At 45.4% G+C, this 18,177-nt stretch overlaps 1 long non-coding RNA gene across 1 annotated transcript in view; it reads right to left on the bottom strand.

Annotated features, from left to right (window-relative positions):
• Window positions 1-14,540: 14,540 nt before the first annotated feature.
• Window positions 14,541-18,177, bottom strand: part of LOC145720973 (uncharacterized) — a 17,001-nt gene continuing 13,364 nt past the window's right edge. Inside the window, exon 2 of the long non-coding RNA XR_014144369.1 lies at window positions 14,541-15,307. This is a non-coding gene — a long non-coding RNA (uncharacterized LOC145720973). The remainder of the gene's footprint in view (window positions 15,308-18,177) is intronic.

Consider the following 18,177-nt stretch of genomic DNA (forward strand, 5'->3'; position numbering starts at 1 on the left):
GCAGTATTTATACTGGGCTTTCTAATCTCTGATCTTGAGGTCCTTTGGATATCATTTCATGTTCTCCGACACTCCTTTGAGGTGGGCTTCAGGATGTAAGTAAGGAAAGGAGGAACTGTATGGAGAATCTTTACGGTCACTCAAAATATATTTTCTGATTTTTAGAGGAGGAGGAAAGCCTTCTGCTTTCCTCTGGTTTTTCTCTCTCACAATAGGATTAGAGGAATTGTCATCCCTTTCATCACTTACAGTGCCTCAGCCTATTCCCTCCTGTAATAGCTTTCCCCAAAGAGAGGGACGAGCTCCTGTCACTGATCAGAGCCCAGGGTGATCACTGGACCATGTTCTATGAGCAGGTGGACCTACTATGCCCTTCACATCCTGCATCCATTAACACAGCCCCCTTCCCAATTCCTGTGTCACAGGGCAGGGCCTACTGGACCCAGTTCACCCTCTATGCCCAGCTCAGTGCCCACCCCTGAGCATATGGTGCAAGCTGGCCATCCTTGCCCACACAGTTGGTCGGGTAAACAGGCTTACAGCTGGCTCTCTAGACCCAGCCATTCTAAATTGGAAAGAACAAGGAGAAGGAAGCACCATTTTTTATTCTGCCCTGAGGCCCCAATCTCCAGCTTTTACCAAAAAAGGCCTTCTTTGGGGGGTTTTATGGTGCTTGCAGATCATTAAGCAAGCTCATATTTTGTTCCCCATTTGACTACCGATCCTTATATATGACTTGGCCAAGAACCCATGGGGCAGCAGGGATGACTGGGAGGATTTACTCTCATCCTAAGAGCTGAACTATGAACCAGATATGTTCCAGGTATTGCGCCAGGTCCTGAACACACACAGAAGACCCCATCGTTGCCCCCAAAGGGCTCTTAGCGTGTGGAAGTGACATTTAAGCTGCGCCTTGAAGAGTGAGAAAAGAAAAGGAAGGAGATTCTGGGCAGAGGGAACAGTATGTGTGAAGAAAAAGCGGTGTCACTTCCAGGTGTGGTAAGGCATAGACTTTTGGGGTCTTAGTGATTTTCCTATTAGTTTGTAGAAGTTCTTTATAAATTAAGGCTAACATTCCCTGGGCTAGTCCTGTTGTAAATTAGATATGTAATCTATCACAGTGTATACAGTAGGTCATCGTGGGGAAAAGCTGAAGATAATGCATTAGTTAGGAAGTTTTTTGTCTACTTAAAAGCAATGCAGACTCAAGGGTGAGATGCAAGAAGAAAGCATCCCAAGCGAGCTGTCCAAAGTCACACTTCGGTATACAGCAAGCATGCAAGCCAAACAAGAAGGTTAATACACTGCGTTCTAATGAGGTAGGAATTCTTTGTCCTACCTCATAGACGGTACAGTCTGGAAGGGTCTCAGGCAATGAAAGGATGCCTATGGAGCTTTTAAAAGGAAAAATGGGGGGAAATTGAAAAGAAATTTCTTCTTTACAGCTTCCACTAAAGTCCTAGTCTTCTGATGAATTGAATTCCATGTACTCACATTTCAACTGAGGAAGCCCTTGGTAACCAGGAAATCAGAGTGGTTTTTAAAAATGTGCACTGTGCTGGGCCGTTAACAAGGGCTTCATGAGGAAGATGGAACTTAATCTGGTCTTGAATAAGATTTGAGTGGGCGTCTGCTATGGTCTGAATATTTGTGTTCCCCCCAAATTCATATGTTGTAATCCAAAGATGATGGTGTTAGTAGGTAGGGCCTTTGGGAAGTGCTTAATTCCTGAGGGTGCAGCCCTCCTAAATGGGATTGGTGCCTAATAAAAGGGGCGCCAGAGAGCTCCCTCGATCCTTCCACCATGTGAGGATACAACGAGAAGTGTGTGCCCTGAAAGAGGACCCTTAACCAACCATGCTGGCACCCTGTCCCTGGACTTCCAGCCTACAGAGCTGTGAGATATAAGTTTCTGTTGTTTATAAGCTACCTAGTCTGTGACATTTTGTTACAGCAGCCCCCATGGACTGAGCGGGAGAGAGATTGGCATAGGAATTCCAAGAGAGGGTTCCTTCATGCTGCTACTAAACTTGGTTGAGGTTGACCATCCTTTCTCAGGTAAGTCCTCTTTGGTTTCAAGTAACAAAAATCAAGTCAGTGTAGTTCAGTGAAAAAGGGGAAAACTTGAAGAGATGTATCACACAGGCCATCACCTCATCACAAAACTGGAGCTCTCTGAAGCCCAACGCTCAGAAACAGATCTGATTGGCCCAGCTTGTCTCACGTGACCAACTTCAGCCAATCAACGCTTGCTGAGAGTCTGGATCCCATAGGATAAACATGGCTGCCTTGAGCAACTCTCAAAAAAGACAGTCACCATTGGGTAGTCTGGCTGGCTCAGTTGGTAGAGCATGCCACTCTTGATCTTGGGGTCATGAGTTTGAGCTCCACATTGGACATAAGGTTTCCTTAAAACAAAAACAAACAAACAAAAAAACCCCAAAAATAGTCAGTGCAAGCTGAACTATAGTCCCCAAATTCAAGGACCTTTCATATGCTCAAGATTCCTTCTGTTTTAGAGCTAAAGATTCAGCTGAAATCTGTGAACAATTAGAAGTCTTAATTCAGTGTGGAAAATAGAGTTGCCAGATTTAGCAAAGAAAAATGTAAGGTGCCCAGTAAAATTTGAATATTTAAAAAAAATTAGTATGTCCCTTGTGATATTTGGGACCTACTTATACTGAAATATGCTTCGTTGTTTGTCTGAAATTCAAATTTAACTGGGCATCCTGTATTTTACCTGCCAAACCTAGTGGAAAGGTGATACTTTTGCAGGACTCTAAATTCTTGACATTTCCAAAATAATGATCACATCTCTGGGAATTTAAATGCCCAAGACATATGTAAGGGTTTTCAATATGCCAAATCGAGGACACCGTGAGTGAAGCTAGATAGCATCCTGAGAGTGAGAGGTGGACCTGCATAATTATCAGTGAGTTAAATTGCTTTGTTGCAGAGAGTTGGCTATTAAATATGCATTTCAATTTTGGAGTGGCTGGCTGAAAAACCTGAGTATCAACAGATGGGAAGTCCCTCACTGCAGCCGTGACCTTTACCTGTCAGGCTAGCACACAGGACCACGTGCAAGAAGACATCATTATACGTCCAGATGCCATTCTCCAGAGCCTTTGACAGAGAGTGCTGGGCTCCCCTGGGCTTGGCTAGGAAGGTGGAGAGCTACCATGGCTACTTAGAGGCAGATGTGGCCTCTTTGGCTTATATGGGTAATTTCAAACCTTCACTCTTCTCTCTGTATGAAGAGGACACTATTCTTAGTGTTAAACAAAGTGGGGTCTTAGTCCGGCTGCTACTTACAAGCTGCCTCTTTATGAGCTAGAGTAAATCATAGAACCACTCTAATCCTCAATTTCCCCATCTGTTAATTGGGGATAATAATATTACCCATCTTACAAGGTCATTGGAAATGTCGATGACCTCCTGCCTATTTATGTGTCAGATTCCGTGGACCCCAGTCCCTCAAACTTGTCCCAGTCTCCCTCCTTCCTATTATCCAAGGCTCCGAGGCCAGTTGTTAATAATATCCTCCCAGCTGCCTAAAACTGTGTGCCTTGTCCACAATCCTACTCTGCTTATCACCAGCTTCAGAGATTTGTCATCCCATTGTCTACCTCTGAGCTACCTGGCATAAACCATAAATCACTTTATCAAATCAAATCATGCCATCCAGCACCAGGTGGGCTCTCCCTGTGTTCAGTGATAATATCCTTTTACTCTTCTCCAATTGCTGAGAGGTTTCATGACTACAACAGAAGCTGGGGCTTTGTTTTCATATCACATGACAGGGACGAGGAACAGAGAGGATGGGATCTAATCCTTGGAGTCTTGTCCAATCCCTAAGGTGAGAGATTCTTAGTCCCCTTACCCTGGAGTGGAGCCACGTGACCTATTCTGACCAACAGAGTGAGCAGAGATGATGCGTGTCATTCCCACACCCAAGCATTTAATTGCCCCTTGGAGCCCCTCCAGAACTTTCTACTCCTGGTATATATACAAAGAGGCTGAATGTTCTAGATGGTGCAGCTCCAGGCCAGAGGACATTCCATCAGCCTGGACTACAGAGTTGCCCCTAAATTACTCAGGATCCAGAGCAGACCCTGCAATCCACACGCATGTATGAATGTGGGGATGTCATCAGAACAAAATTCCCCTCCCCCCCAAAATTGCACAGCTTACCTTTGCTACATCCATCATGCTTTAAGATATTTCATTTCACTTCATTTTTTTGAATGCAAGTCAACCTCACTAAATAGATTTCTTGCTCTGTGCTCTGATCTCAGACTTCTCACTCTCAATTCAGCCCCCTATCATTCTCTCTCCCAGGCTGCCCTGGCTTCCTTCACTCCGCCGTCAGTCTGTGATTCCAGATCTGTTTATGTTTGCTCAGTGCCCACTTGTCCACTAGACTGTGATTTCCATGAGGGCAAGGACCGGGTCTGTGTTATTCACTCCCTTATGCCCAGCACCTGGCACAGAATGAACTCTCCTGAAACCTTCCTTGACAGGTTTTTAAAAAAGGAAAATTGCAGCATTATTCACAATAGCCAATGTATGAAAACAACCTAAGTGTCTGTCAACAGATGAATGGATAAAGATACTTTATGCTTTCATTATGTGTATAATAGGGTTAGGTACTATCCATGGTCTCAAGCATCTCCTGGGGGTCTTAGAGCATATCCCCTGTGGATAAGGGAGGGCGCTACTGTATAATACTCCGCCTACTTCCTCCAACGGGTTGTTTTAGTCATTAAATAAAATAAAACCTGGAAAAGCATACTTTCTTTAACTGCGAAGCCCTATACAAATATAAGGAAGAATTTTAAGTTCTTACTAGTTATTTGTGCTTTTCTTTTTCCTTAATTAGTACCAACACTTTTACATTCATATGAAACAGATCGAGTTGTCCATTCAGGATAATTAAGAAGTAAGGTTTATTTTAGAAAGACTGTGGGATGTTGTTGGAGGGATGGTATGTCTTTTCTTCCCTTCCTTCTTTTAGGAAATAATATGCCAATGTCTTTATCTGCTAAGGTTCTTCCGTACAAACTGGACTAGAAAATATCTTGCACCTGAACAATATGGGTATGTTTAAATTGTAAAGGGGAAAGACTAACGTGAACAGGAAAGGACAACACATGATTACAACTGGAATGTCACGGGGTGAGGATCCAAAGCAGGCAGAGGATATACATGGTCAGAGATGTGTTTGGTGCCCCTCCTCACCCATCATCTCTCCCTGTGTAAACCAAATCTTTCCTTTCCTTTCTAACAAGGTGGGGGGTATGCGCACATCTGAGTTGTATGTGTGCATGTGTGTATGTATGTGAGTGTTGGTATGGGCGTATTTTCTCCTAGTCTTTTTTATTTGGTTGTTTGTCTGGGGTGGTGGTATTTTTTTTTTTAAGATTTATTTATTTTAAGAGGCAGAGAGAGGAGAGAGAATCTCAAGCAGACTCTCCACTGAGCGTGGAGCCTGAGGTGGGGCTCGATCTCATGACCCTGAGATCATGACCTGAGCTGAAATCAAGAGTCGGATGCTTAACTGACTGAGTGGGGTGGGGGTATTTAATTTTATTTTTGACAGAGTAACACATGCATGTGGTATTAAAATCTAAGAGACTATGGGTTCTATGGAGGGCTGCCCCACACTCCCTGGGGTTATGCTAGAGAGAAAATTCCAGAAGTGGCAGAGCTGGCAAGGAAGACGACAGTTTTCGCTGACGTGGTCTTGAGGTGGAAGGAATCTTAAAGATCATCTTATCCAACCCTGTGCACCTCTGCACTTCACAGATAAGGACATGGAGGATGACCAGAGAGGGAAACTGACATGCCTAAGATGAAAGCGCTTTGTCAAGCCTTTCCGGAGCATCTCCCACAAGCAAGCCTTTATTCTATCACTTGAGGTGGTTGCAAGATGAATAAAGCGTGATCTCCATACTCAAGGAGTTGACAGACTAATGGAGGGGCATTAAATGTCCTATAACACAAGGCAGAGCGAATCAAGACTAAAAAGAAGTGCTTAAGAATACTGGAAGAACTGAAAAGAATTTCTGATCGGGAAATTAGGAAGGGTTTTATGGAGAACATGGCGTCTGAGCCGGACATCAAAGACAGAAGGATCCAGGACACATAGGACCCACACTGGTCTATTTATGGTGTCACCTGCTGTCTGAGGCATCCATTTTGGAAAACAACATCAAAATACCAGCCAACAAAAAAAAATAACAATAATAAGGCACAAAGGGAAACTGAGAAGAAGCACAGGCTGGAAAAGGACGAATGGAATGAAATCTGCAGGTGATAGGGAAAAAAAACATGGAGCACCTGCTGGTATATTGCTTCAATTTAAAACTTAAAAGCAAATCAGAGGGTAAGTATTTTCTGATCATGCTAAGAAGGTAAAAACAATTCTGTAAGATTACTAAACATGATTATGGTGCACTGATCTCATGTATATAAGCTCTAGGTGAGATGACTGCTTAATTTGAGGTAAAGCGAGGGAGACCAGCTAAGGGGGGAAAGTACAAAGAAAAACAATTTTGAACTAAACTCCAAGATGAGGAGTGGTTGAAATGCCACTGTGAGTGTGGGGACACTAAGCCCTGCTGTGGGGGGCCAGGTCAGCATGGGAAATAATAATCCGAGAAATTAACCAACATGATGTCATCACCTTGAGTGATTATTAAAGCCCCACAGTTGGGGTGAGATGACCCAGCAAGAGTGAGGGCGAGTGCAGGGTGAGAGGGGAGACTGCCCCGGGACTCTGGAAAACTCTCGGCGGCAGGATGTAGCAAGGAAGCATCAGTGGTGACTTGGCTGACTGCAATTTTCTGCTGTGGTGGGAGTGGAGGGCAGCTCTGTGGTTTGGAGTAGACGCAAAACAAGGAATTGTTCTTAAACCTGTACTCTCTGGGCGCCTGGGTGGCTCGATGAGTTAAGCATCTGCCTTAGGCTCAGGTCATGATCCTGGAGTCCTGGGGTGGAGCCCCGCGTCGCGTGGGGCTCCCTGCTCGGTAGGGAGTCTGCCTCTTCCCCTGCTCGCGCTCACTCTGTCTCTCTCACTCACTCTCTCAAATAAATAAATAAAATCTTTTAAAAAAACTGTACTCTAGGGGCAACTGGGTGGCTCAGCCCATTAAGCATCTGCCTTCAGCCCAGGTCATGCTCCCGGGGTCCTGAGACGGAGCCCTGCATCGGGCTCCCTGCTCAGCGGGGAGTCAGCTTCTCCTTCTCCCTCTGCTGCTCCCCCTGCTTGTGCTCTCTGGCTCTCTCTTTCTCTCTCAAATAAATAAATAAAGTCTTAAAAAAAAAAAAAAAAACCAAACCTGTATTCCAGTTTGCTGTATCCTACTGCAAGCAGGAATGGGTATAGCATGATTTGATTTGGGGGCAGACCCTGCATAGCAGGACACTCCAAAGGCCGAAGGGAAAAATCTCTCAGGCAGCTCTGGGAAGGTAATTTGCCCTAGGACCGCTAAAGAGCTTCATTAAGAGCTTCACTCCCTCCCACACCCCCAACCACACACACATACCTTCACCAGTACCACCACCTAGAAATAAAACATTTAATTAGGGACCAAACATCACAGTTTACACCTGCTGCCTTAGCATAATAATTGATGGAGTCCCCTTTCACTGCCCAAAGCATGCCAGTTTGGAAAACAGATTCGTGGTAGCGAGGGTTAGGTATGGTGGGGACAGGGAGTAGGTGTAACTATGAGGGGTGAGCAAGAGGGAGACCACTGTGGTGATGGGATATTTCTGTATCTTGATTTTGGCGGTGGTTACACAAACCCACACCAGTGATAAATGATACAGAACGATATACACACATTGTATCAATGTCAAGTTCCTGCTCACTATACTTATGTAAGATGTAATCACTGGTGAAAACCGGGTAAAGGGTACAAGAGTCCTCTCTGTAGTATCTTTGCAACTTCCTGTGAGTCTATAATTATTTCAAAATTAAAGGTTTTTTTGTTTTTTGGTTTTTTTAAATGCTCTAGCAGCATCCGCTAAGTGATAGAGCAGGCACTTTGCAGAACTGAGATTTGTGCGGCAGCGTTTGCTGGGATCCCAACAGTTGCTAATAGGAACATAAATCACAGCTGCTCCAGGCTGGGGGAGACTCAGCTCTTTGAAGTTGGGAATTACAAGAAGGGGAGACCAAGAATTCTCTGTAACTCTTTCATTAGCTGTTACAAGAAAGTAACTGTTCCGGCATGAATCAGCAGAGATAGATATAACATGTGGAAATGGATCACAGGAAGACCCAGAACCAGCTCGAAGACAGCAAAGGAGATCAGGAAGACCCAGGACAAGAGCATTTCTTTTGGTAGCCTTGGCCCTGAGCTTCATCGTTGTTCAGGAAGCAGAGAATTAATCATTAAGCCCAGACCCACAGCATAGGATAGCTGTAAATACAGTTGGGTAAACCATTTTTAGTTTACTCCATATCTTGACTTCAATTGTTCTCAACTGCTCAGTTTTTTTTTTTTAGGACCCCAAGGTAAAGGAATCCCATGAGACGTTTGGTTTGTTTTGTTTTGTTTTTAATATAAATCCCTTCCACTTATTGAATGTCATATGTCTACACCATTAACATATCATTTCAATCTTCCCATAAACTTACCAAATGGATATTATGATTCCTCCCACTTTGCATCTGAGAAAACAGAGACCCCAAGAGGTTAAGTAACTTACCTAATATCACACGGATAATAAGGGGCAGGGCCAGGATTCAAGACCAGGTCCCTTCAACTCCAGACCAGTGTCATCCACACCTTGTTACACCGCCTCTCCTGGGATGAGCAAGGCAGGGGTAGTGAGAGTTACAGGGTCACTGAGCACAAATGCCATTAGTCACAATCTCATTGCTATGGTGGATAGACCAGGAAATGCACCACTTGGAGAACAGCATCTGAGCCTGCCCTATGCCCCATCTACCCTCCATCTCCCCCAGAGCCAGGGGAACCAAAGACCCCTCAGTTCCTTCCATCCTTCCCTTTTTCCCCTGGAGGTCTGGGTGAAGAAGAGAACCTTCCACTTACACCAGGAGCCAGGTGCTAATAAGCTCTTTGCTCAGAGAGCCCATGGGCTCCGTGCAGACCCTCCCATTCTGTCTCCCTGCCCCTGAACTGCAGGTACTTTGGATGTGACACATTAAACTAGACCCTCATGGGTTGGCCAGATGTCCTTGGCAGCCTTGAATACAGAACAGAACCTGGGAAACTCAACCATGGTGTCTCTTTCACTGTGTCCTTTATGTAAATGGCATCGTCACGTAAGAGAAGAGAGAAGAAGAGAAGAGAAGAGACGAGAAAAGAGAAGAGAAGAGATTTTCCTGGACTGAGAACATCTCTAGCAAGGGCTCCACTGGGAAAAGCCAGCAAAATCTACTCTCACAGCAGAATCTGAGGATACCCGGCCAAGTCATTGGATTGGAAATTCTGAAGCCAAGAAAGGAGAGAAAGCAACCGAGACAGCTGACATCTTGACCATTTGGCTCTGCAAACACCGCCAAGGATTTTGTCTCCTGTTCATATGACTCCAACGGGCAAATCCAGTCTGTGGGTCAGACCAGGAGAGGGTCCGGGTGAGGTTAAGCAGCTCCAAAATCTCTCGGCCTTACTCCTCAGACACGGTCACAGAAGAAAGAGAAGGGCTAGGAACAATTAGTGGCCTAATAAAATATACTTAGAAACTAGCAGCTGCGATTTCTCCATGTTCACCTGCAGACCTGGGATAGTTAGTACCTGATGCGCTTCTCACTGCAACCTCACGACAGCCGCTCTGATCAGTGTAATGATGTCCCCATTTTATAGGCGTGTAAACTGAGACTCAGAGACACCAACCAGTTTGTCTCACTGACAAACTGGATTTGAACCCAGGCAATCTAACTCCTGAGTCCACACTTTTCATGGCTTGTATTCTGTCTCCCACACAGAATGATAGTTGGGGGCTGCTGGGGGAGGGAGCAGAACTAGACCCCAGGGTTGCCCCGCTCTACTGTTCTTAGCTACTCAAACTATTCCGTATGGGTGGTCACTTGGGTATGGCCCACACACACGTGCATGCACGGAAGCATACAGCCAGGCAGTGAGCACATGCCCTCTCCCAAACACACACACACACACACACACACGCACACACACACATACACGCACACACACCTTGCTTTAAATGTCTGCCCCTTGTGCATGTGTCTTTACAGTGCCTCCTCTGGGAACTACAAGCTCAGGAGTTTGGAAAACCCAGAGGGAAAGGAGGGAAGGTCTCAGTCCCAGCCAGATCAGGGCCTTGCCCTGGCCTCCTCTGACTCCCCTCCGCTGTGGCAGTGTGATATCGGAAAAGTTACGACCACCGTACTCAAAATCAGTAAGTGGTCAGCTTTTCCAGTCAGGTGCCCAGTAAGTCCTGCAGGACCTGGGCTTGGCACAAAAGAGGCAAAACCATCACTGAAATACAAACCTCGGGTCTTACTTGTAAAAAACAAAACTCTAAGAGGAGCAAGGGGAGTGGCAGGTAATGCAGATGACAGAAAGGAGAAGGGAGGAGTCTTGGAGAAAGGAGCTGCTGAGAGGAGAGAAGCCCCAGGTGGGAGGAAGATGCACACTCCCGGAAGGGCGACTGGGGCACCCTGGGCGGGAACAGCAACCCGGAGGGGAACCAGCCACGAACACCAAACCTGCCCAAGAATGCAGCTGGGAGCCGGCCTCCATGGGGCTGGGTTCGTGGTCTCATTGTAGGACTCTGTGCAAAGGTTTCTTAAGCAGACAGGGAAGGTTGCTCAGCCCAAACATGAGTCTCAAGGGTGTAGTGTCATTGGGTCCAAACTCTGGGCTCCTTGACAGAAGCCTGACAGGCAGAGGTCAGATGGGTCACCTTGCAAGGACCACACCCCTTTTTGCCTTAGAGTCTGGGGGAGTCTGGGGAAGGCCCCAGTGACTTTGCAGTGGGTCTGATCTGGGCAGTATTAAGATAATAGTAGTAGTAGTAGTAGTAGTAGTAGTAGTAGTAGTAGTAGTAGTAGTAGTAATAGTAGTAGTAATCGAGTTTAATCACAATAAACAAAGACTCTTTGGGAGGCTAGAATGTTCCAGTTACGCTCTGAACACACAGAGAGTAACTCACTGAATACATCTACTAAATGGAGATAATGGACTCATGAAACTCATCGCACGTTAGGAATATGATCAAGATGACCCGTGTGAAACTGAGGCTAAGGATGACGATGCTAGTACTCATCACGGTGATGGTGGTGGCAGCTGAAGGTGACTCTGACGGAGGGGTGGCGCTCCTGGTGGTGAGGGTGTACGCATTATAGAGCAGTGGGTAAAGATCCAGACTGGGGGTTTCACAGAGACCTAGGTGCAAATTCCAGCTCCAGGCTTACTCATAGTGTGGTCTGAGGCTATTAAGGTCGACGAGCCTCGGTTTTCCTCATCTGCGAAATGGGAATAGTATTTCCCGCAGGGTGTTATTGAGAAGAGAAAAATGCATGTCAGTTTGTTAGCGCCGTCCCCAGTACTTGATGCACAGTGGCTACTACAGAGGAGAGAGGGACAACAAGAGCAGCTGTAATGGGGAAGATATCCCAGTAGACATCAAGAGCTTCTCCCCAGCGGTGGGGGAACTGGCTCCTGATTACAGCCTCCACAGCTCTTCCAGCAGAGACAAGCTTGGGAGCCTTTACTTCGAGGATGTTTTTAATTTGGCTACGTTCAGTGTTCAGTCCCAAGTATGCAGGAAGGCCTTCACACTCACCCACATTGCAGGCGCCACTCACTTAACCATTAACCGAGCTGGCTCTAGCTAAGCTGGGAAACAGAGAAAGGTTATCTCTGGAGATGTTACGTCACCTTCTCACCCCTGGCCCTGGCACCATGTGGCCTGAGGCTGACCCCTAGTCTGCTGGGACTGCAACTGCCTTGCCCCATCTCCTTCCCCCTCCCAGACCCTCATTCTCGCTGCTTTAACCCTTCTGTGTCTAGCCAACACCTGTCATTCGAGGTTCTACGACCTCCAAGTTAATGATAATAATAATAACAACTCGCTTGCCTGTATGGTGGGCTTGCTGTGACGTGGGGATTGGTTTATTTACTCCTCACAACCACCCTGTGAGCTGGGTAAGAATCATTTACCCCCTTTCATAGGTGAGGAGACTGAGGCTCAAAAGGCCAAGTCACTTGTCCTAGGTCACACAGCTTATAAATTGCAGAGCAGGTCCCTTATTTGAGGTGTGTTTGATCTTGGATCCCAGGCTGATTCTACCATACGATGCTGCCTGCCTTTCAAAGACTGAATCCGCAGGAGTGAGAGTTAATTGAAGAGCCAGGATGGAGGGGTGGTGTGTGTTGGGGGGGTGCAGGGTGTGGAGAATGCACTTGGCTGATTCTCAGATCCCCCTAGGAAGGGAACTCTCCTCCATCAGCTTTTCTCTCTAGACACTGACCCGGCATAACCGTGGTCCAATTGTCATGGTCAGTGTGAATCTTAGAAATGATGCGTCATGCTTTCTGAAAAGACAGACATTAGAGAGAAAAAAATTGTGGCATGCCCTTTATCTCAGCAGTTCCACTTCCAGAATTTTATCCTTCAGACATACTGGCACATGTGTGAATTGACATATTTACAAAGTTACTCATTGTTTGTAACAGCAAAAAAATTGGAAGCAACCCAAATGTCTGTCATGGGGGAATGGTTAAAGAAATTGTGGAATGCGCATATGATGAAATACTCTGCTTCCATAAAAAAAATTTTTTTAAGAATAAAGCTCTATCCACAGGAATATGGAAGGGGTATGTCAGAATACATAAGATAGGAATCTCTACAACATATTGCTAAGTAAAAAAAAAAAGTAGTCACAGCATGTATGTTATGCTGCCATTATGTCAAATATAGGGAAGGAGGAAGATAAATACAGATGTTTTCCTGGATATGCAGAGGTGGGCTCTAAAAGGATGTGTGAGAAATGGGTGCCATCAATTGCTTTCAGAAAGAGAGCTCGGTGGCTGGGAGACAGAGGTGGGACAAGGACTTTTTGCTCCATCCCATTATGCACCTTCTGAATTTAGGCACCTTCACCCAAATTAATTTATCTGTATAGAGCGCCTGGCTGGCTCAGTCGGTAGAGCATGTGGCTCTTGATCTCAGGGTCATGAGTTCAAGCCCCATGTTGCCTGTGGAGCCTACTTAAAAAAAATTATCTATATAAATATACACACACATATGAATAACCATAAAGGAATGTTCCTGGCACATTAATAATGTCACTCGACATGGCATCAGAGACCTTGAATTTGACCATTGTTTCTGTCACCTTGGAAAAGCGACTTGATGTTTCTGAATCCAGGTTTCCTTGATGATAAGGCTGAGGGTGGGGGTAGCAATAACTACTTCCCAGGGATGATGGAGAGGATTAAGAGGCAAAGCGTATTTGGCTATTATTCGCTCTCCAGATATTTGTAGAGCACTTACTCTGGGTCAGGCCCCGAGCTCACACTACATATTAACAAGGTGTGTCCAGCAGCAAGGCTCCCCCACCATGCATCATGGGGTTACAGTCTAGCGGGGGAGAAGGACATGAAATCAATACAGTGCTATGCAGTCGCCTGTTGTCATAAATCCAGCAGCAGTGGAGAACTGGCTCTGCGACGTGAATCCTGCTGGGGTTACAGAAAGCCTTCCCGAGACAGGGACACTTAAGCTCAGACCCACAGGCATCTGCTTAGCCAACAGAGGAGGGAGGGGCATTGCAGGTGAGAGGTCTGAGCCAGAAATAAACTTGGAGAGTTCAAGGAACCAAAAGACAATCAAAATGACTGGGAGCAGCGAGCTGGAAGGGAGAGCTGGAAGCCTGGGGGCAGGGCGGGGGTGGGCAGTGAAAACATCCTGAGCCTCCTGGGAACCGTGGGAAGGACCATGGGGTATGTTCCAAATGCAGGGGGAAGCCACTGCGGTCCTCCCCGAGGCAGCGTGGCAGGGCAGAGCAGGGCACAGGCTCAGACAACCAGCTTCAAGTCCTGGCTCTCCTGCTTTCTGGCTGGGTGCCCTGGGGCAGCCCTATGCTTCTCAATAAGGAGGCAAACAGTGCCTCTGGTACTGTGTATGAGGTTCAAGGGCATCCCAGGGGAGCTCTTAGCTTGGTGCCTGGTGCCTCGTACACGCTCAGCAGATGGCTGCACGACAGCCTCCATAATAGCAGTTACGGCGCGTTTCTGAAAAATCCTTCTAGAGCGAGGCTGGGCAAACAATGGCCCCTGGACCAAATCCAGACAGCCTCCTATTTTTGTGCTGTGCACAAGCTAAGAATGGTTTTAACAGTTTTAGGGGTGCCTGGCTGGCTCAGTCCAAAGAGCACGTGACTCTTGATCTTAGGGGTCATGAGTCTGAGCCTCACATTGGGTGTAGAGATGACTTAAATAAATAAATAAATAAATAAATAAATAAACTTAAAAAAAAAGAATGGTTTTAACAGTTTTCAATTGCCTTAAAAAAACAAAAGAGGAAAAAGGAGACTATTTCCTGACTCGTGAAAATTTTATGAAATTTACATTTCAGCAGCCACACATAAAGTTTTATTGAGACAAAGCTGCCCGCATTCATTTACGTATCCTCTAAGGCCGTTTCTGTCCCGTAATAGGAGAATTCAGTAGTTGAAACAGAGACTCGTGGCCTGTGAAGCCTAAGGTATTTGCTATCTGGCCCTCTACAGAGAAATTTTGCCAACCCCTGCTCTAGAGAAGAGATTGGAGATGCCCAAAGATACAAGAAGCAGGACTGGTTAGGAAGTCCTCATGGAGTCTGAGCAAGAGACGACCGTGAAAAGGGAGAGACAGAGACAGAGTCTGTAGACATGTTTTTGGAAACTAGCAAGGGCTCACAAATATTGGGCTTTTCGGTATTTCCTACATTGATCTTGGTTGTAACCACATCTCTCTGTAAGACTGAGAGGCTTTTGAGATTTGGATATCAGCTCCAACACGTTGTAATCCCAGGCCACTTGATGACAGCAGAGGATGATTCCAGACTCTGGGTGACTGACAAGCTGATGGCGTCACAGGTACATAATGTAGGCATCCTCTGAGCAAGCCCAGTGCTGGACTGTATAAGTAGAAGCCAGTGGTCATCAGGAAGTATTCCTGGGGATGAGGTCATCCTCCCTTTACACTGTCATGGCCGACCCCAGGCGAAGGCTGGGTCCACACCTGTGTCCCACAACCAGCTTGAGTCCGGAGAACATGGCGGCATTGAGAGGGAAGCCAGAACGTTGGCTGGAGGACAACACCTATGAGAAAGGTAAAGCAACTGGGATTAGCCAATAATGGTAAATACCGCGTCTTAGCATCCACCAAGCGCCAGGGTGGCTGCAAGCTCTTTACATGAGTTGGTTCGTTTAGTCCTCGCCATCACCATCAATTACATGGTCACTACCACCATATCTCCATGGCACAGATGAGGACGGAAGGGTAACTTGTCCGAGGCAGTACAGCTAGTAAGTAGAGGAGTCAGGATGCATTCCCAGAGATCTGGGTCAAGAGTAACCACTATGCTTCATTACCTCTCTGCTCCAGCCGTCAGGGAAAGACTGCGAGTCCTTAAGGAGCCACATTTAGGCCCCTTTGGTTATTTCCCTTCCCAACTCCCAGGGATTGAAATACTTTGTCTACCAGACAGCATTTATTATGTAATGATCACTTCACTATTTTCTTGAAGTCATGTGTGACTATCAATCCTCGTTCATCAGCATGCAATGCAATCCTCCCCACCAACACACACACACACAATGCGGTCTCATCAAGGATGGATTAGGATTTCCAGTGGGCTTTTCTACAACCTGCAGGTAACTCTCAAAATACCCACGTCACCGTCCATGGGCTCTAGACAAAGGACTACTGTCTGGATACACAGCTCAGGCCCTGTCCAGCTCTGCCTGGCATATCACCATTTAAAACCTAGCTGAGTAGTATGGGCATGATTATCTGCATAAGAAACAGAAATTAGACATACCATGAACAACAATAGTATTTATAACTGCTATTTATTAAGTGCTATGGGCCTTCAATTTAACCCTCTCAACAACCAGTGGATTGAAGTAACTCAGTGAGAATTGTTAGTCCTATCACTTACAAAGGATACAGAGGGTCAAAGAGTTGTCCTTCCACATGAAACTCAGAGACAAAATGTCAGAGACAGTATTCCCACTCAGGACTGCCTGACTCTGAACCCTGCTCCTCACCACGAGGCCACAGCAACTCCTCTAAGGAATTAAGGAATAGCCCAGAAGCAGCTCAGTTCAGTAGATATTTATTGATCACATACTATGTGCCTGGTTCTGTAGGAAGCCTTAGAGATCCAATACAGCAGAAATGGTCCCTGCCTAACAACATTTAGAGTTCAATGAATACAACTATGGAGTTTATTCATTCAACAAACATTTGTTGAGAATCTATATGCCAGATCCAGACCCAATTCCCAATTCTGCTTTATCCCCAGTTGTGCTGAATCCTTGGAGCTCTGCATTTATCAGAAGGGGCATCAGGAAGTTCTCCTCACAAGTGCTCCAAAGGAGATGAGTTTTGATTCTTTCCTGTAAAGAGTACTATTTCATTAAAGAGTAACTATGTTGATGTGGTAAGCATAGCATAAGGTATAGAGTGGTTGAATCACTCTGTTGTATGCCTGAGATTAATGTAACATTGTGTGTCAACTATATTTCAATTAAAAAAAAAAACAACCCACCACCACCACTCTGTCACAAGGAAGGGGGAGCAAAAGATTCCAACCACAGTGGAATCAAACTGTAAATTAGTTAAAGTGAAATAACAGAAAAATCTCCAAATACTTGAAAACCAAAAAAAAAAAAAAAATTTAAATATAGATCTTCAACAAAATTAAAATTTTTGCTCTGTCAAAGACCATGCCAAAAGTATGAAAAAATGAGCTACAGAGTCAGAGAAAATATTTTCAAACCATATATCCAACACAGGAGTGCTATTCGGAGTATATAAAGACTTCTCAAAACTCATCAGTATAAAAACAATCTAATTAGGAAACGGGCAAGAGACACAATGAGACATTTCACCAAAGAGGAGATTGGCAAATAAGCACATCAAAAGATACTTAATATCATTAGCCATGAGGGAAATGCAAATTAAAGCCACAATGAGATATCACTACACACCTATCAGAAATGCTAAAATAAAAAATGTTTACAACCTCAAATGCTGATGAAGATGCAGAGAAACTGGTTCACTCAGACATTGCTGGTGGAATTCTAAAATGGTACAGGCACTCAAGAAAACAGTTTGGCAGTTTCTTACAAAACTAAAAGTGCACTGATCGTAGGACCCACCAATCGCACTCTTGGGCATTTATCCCGGATGAATGAAGTCTTAGGTTTCACCAAAACCTGTATACAAATGTTTGTAGCATCTTTATTCAGAATAGCCAGAAACTAGAAAAGACCCAGATGTCCTTCAACATGTAAGTGGTTAAATAAACTAACAAATCCATATCAAAGAATACGAACTCAAGGGACGCCTGGGTGGCTCAGGTGGTTAAGCGTCTGCCTTCGGCTCAGGTCATGATCCCAGGGTCCTGGGATCGAGCCCCACATCGGGCTCTGTGCTCAGCAGGGAGCCTGCTTCTCCCTCTCCCTTTGCTTGCCTGTCTGCCTACTTGTGATCTCTCTCTCTCTCTGTCAAATAAATAAATAAAATCTTAAAAAAAAAAAAAAAGAATATGACTCAAGAATAAAAACAAATTATTGATACATGCAACAACCTGCTGGAATCTCCAGAGAATTATTTGGAGTGGAAACCCCCAGTCCTAAAACGTCACATACAGTATGCTTGCATTGATGGAAGATCCTGAAATGACAAAATTACAGGAACGTTGAGCAGACTGATGGTTGCCAAGGAAGAGAAGTGGATATGGATATACAAGGGCAACATGAGGGATCCTCTGACTGTGAATCTATAATTATCTCAAAATAAAAATCTTGATTAAAGAAATAACTACAGGGGCGCCTGGGTGGCTCAGATGGTTAAGCGTCTGCCTTCGGCTCAGGTCATGATCCCGGGGTCCTGAGGTCAAGCCCCGCATCGGGCTCCTGGCTCAGCGGGGAGCCTGCTTCTCCCTCTCCCTCTGCCTCTC

This window comes from Leptonychotes weddellii, chromosome 4 (assembly GCF_054177405.1).
Source record: "Leptonychotes weddellii isolate Sample4059 chromosome 4, ASM5417740v2, whole genome shotgun sequence".
Lineage (NCBI taxonomy): Eukaryota > Metazoa > Chordata > Mammalia > Carnivora > Phocidae > Leptonychotes > Leptonychotes weddellii.